This window comes from Bubalus kerabau, chromosome 3, assembly GCF_029407905.1.
Source record: "Bubalus kerabau isolate K-KA32 ecotype Philippines breed swamp buffalo chromosome 3, PCC_UOA_SB_1v2, whole genome shotgun sequence".
NCBI lineage: Eukaryota > Metazoa > Chordata > Mammalia > Artiodactyla > Bovidae > Bubalus > Bubalus kerabau.
In genome coordinates this window covers 42,016,593-42,019,477 of record NC_073626.1, presented here as the reverse complement: position 1 = coordinate 42,019,477, position 2,885 = coordinate 42,016,593, and the positions used below count along the sequence as shown (strand labels likewise).

Here is a 2,885-nt window from a genome sequence, read left to right as displayed (position 1 = left end):
GACAAGAATACTGGAGTGGTTTGCCATTTCCTTCTCCAGGAGACCTTCCCGATCCAGGGATCGAACCCGGGTCTCCCGCACTGCAGGCAGACTCTTTACCATCTGAGCCCAGGGAAACCCAATTTCAGGGCAAGCTGCAATTTCACTCATGCCTGAGGTGATGGAATGCACGTTTCCATCTTGGAAAGATTGCAACTTGAAGGTTCGCATGTAGGGGACTTACTGTACTGAGCACATGCTGGGGGCCAGGATGGTGCTGGGGGCTCAGCAGTGACCAAGACATTATCCTTGCCCTCACAGAGTCATTTTTCCAGTGGGGGAGGTGGACACCTCATGGAGGACAAGGCAGGTTAGTTGAAAGTGATGGTTCAGTGGTTCGGACTCTGTTCTTCGACTGCAGGGGGCCCAAGTTTGATCTCTGGTCGGGGAAATAAGGGGCTTCCCCAGTGGCTCAGCAGTAAAGAATCTGCTTGCAGTGCAGGAGCCATTGCAAGCACAGCCCGATCTCTGGGTTGGGAAGCTCCCCTGGAGGAGGACATGGCAACCTACTCCAATGTTCTTGCCTGGGAGAATCCCACAAATAGAGAAGCCTGGTGGGCAACAGTCTGTAGGGTCTCAAAGAGTTGGACAGGACTGAAGCGATGAGCACGCACAAAAACACCTGGGGAAGTAAGATCTTGCATGCCTCCCGGCATGGCCAAAAAAAAATAAAGTGCTTCAATAATGTGACAGATGCTACAAAGGACAATGCAGAGATCAGAGAGAGCTGAGACCCAGACTTGGCTGGAATCTTGCACCAGATGGACCCCAGGATACGTCTTCACAGGACTGGGTCAAGGATGGGAGGGCCAATCCTGCAGGCTGGGTGAAGGGAGGTGGGTGGGTCTTGGGGTGGAGTAGGGAGGCTGGGAGGGACAGGCCGATGTAGTGTGAAGAGGGCGGTCGGCTGTCTGGGTCCCGCGAAGGCTGCGGGGGCCGCCGCCAGTCTAGCAGAGCCGTCCGTACCCCGCACTGTCCACCAGGGGGTGCTAACGCCGAGGCAGGGAGAGCGGACGGAGGTCGGCGCCAGGAGCCGGGAGGCTGAGCCGGCAGCTGCACGGAGGAGGGGCGCCGGCGAGTAGACGGCGTCTGATGCTCTGTTCTTGGGACGGATGTTCCGTTCCGGGCCTGAATCCCCTCGAAGTGGAAGAGGTGTGGGGGGCGGGGGGAGACAGCCAGGTAAACCAGAGGCCAGGAAGCTACCCCCAGGTGTTCTGAGCTGGAGGATTTGACAGAGTCTGTTGGGGGCGGGAGAGGAGGGGGAGGGCAGGTCAGACGGGGGAACAGAGTGGACCCCTTTGGAAGGCAGACACCTGCTCCCCCCACCCCGAGATCCTCCTGGCTCACTCCTGTGCTTGTTCAGGTGCTGCTCCAATGACGCCTCCTCAGACAGACCTTCTCTGCCTCTCCCACTCCTCTCCACGTCTCAAAACAGCCCTCGCAAGTCCTTCTTTATATATACTTAAGTAAGTAAGTAAGTGCTAGTCGCTCAGTCGTGCCCCACTCTTTGAGACCCCATGGACTGCAGCCCACCAGGCTCCTCTGTCCATGAGATTCTCCAGGCAAGGATACTGGAGTGGGTGCTCTTCTCCAGGTGATCTTCCCCACCTAGGGATTGAACCAGGGTCTCCTGCATTGCAGACAGATTCTTTACTGAATGAGCTACGAGGGAAGCATTTTCTTCACAGCACTTAACACTACCTGACATTACATGTGATTGAACCACATAAAATTGTCAAATATCAGCAATGTTATTTGGGTCCTTGGTCTCTGGTCTGCCTCCCCACTAGAATGTCAGCTCCTCGCGGCAGGGACTTCTATCTCTTGCATTTCTTTTTCTCTTTTAGCCGCACCACACAGCATGTGGGCTATTAGATCCCTGACCAGGGATCGACCCCACGCTGCCTGCAGTGGCAATGCAGAGCCCTAAGCGGTCAACGATGCCCCACACCATGTCCCTGCCTTCAGCATTTCACAGACTCACTGGAAAGACAGCACCCCAAGAACAGGCCCTTCCCAGACACTCATTGGCTGGGCAGCCTGGCTGGTGGTTAAACGTGCAGATTCTGGAGCAGGATACCACATTAGAAGACCATGTCCACCACCTTCTTGGTCATGTGTGACTTTGGGCAAATTACTTAACACCTCTGGGCCTCAGTTTGTCCATCTGTAGGAGGGGAACATTGTATCCTGACACCCGGGAGCTGCCCAGGCCCAACAGCCAGGGCCTGGTGTTGCTCAGAGCTGGCCTGGCGCAGCTCATCTTGATGTGCTCCTGCTGAACACAGGCAAGGCCATCTGTGACCACAATGGGACCGAGACAAAAATAAGACACTCTGTAATCATGTCTGAGCACAGAGAAAACAGAGTGTTGTCCAAACCACAAACATGACCAAACACCCCCATCCGGCTACTCTCGAGCGAAGGCTGCTGCTTTACCAGTTACGGCTCCCTCCTCATTCTGTTGGCCCTCCTTCCAGGTAAGACTCATTAAGACACCTAACCATAAAATCACCTCCACTTCCTGATTTCATCTCATCCGGAACAAGGTCCGGCTTCCTCACACCTTCTACCAAATGACCTAACCTTGCAACAAGTCTTTCCAACACTCCCTTACTGAGATGACTCCCTGCCCCCCTGCCCGGTTCCCCTGTGTGTGTTCTCCATTGATGCAACCACTGACAAACCCAGTTTGTTCACCCACACGTGTGTTTCTGGGAGGACCTTTGGCTGGAGATCCTGACAGCCCCTAGCTCACTGGGTTGATGTTTTATTGCACTCAGAATGAACCATCCCCAGGACCCTTTTAATATACTTAGCACATTTTAATATCATTTCCATGTTAC

The 2,885-nt window shown here is 54.4% G+C and overlaps 1 long non-coding RNA gene across 1 annotated transcript; it reads left to right on the top strand.

The window, feature by feature from the left end:
* The first annotated feature begins 295 nt into the window (after window positions 1–295).
* Window positions 296–2,232, top strand: LOC129645987 (uncharacterized). The gene is made up of 3 exons (XR_008711618.1): window positions 296–1,191; window positions 1,403–1,505; window positions 1,887–2,232. It is a non-coding gene; the product is annotated as an uncharacterized LOC129645987 (long non-coding RNA).
* The last annotated feature ends 653 nt before the right edge of the window (window positions 2,233–2,885 follow it).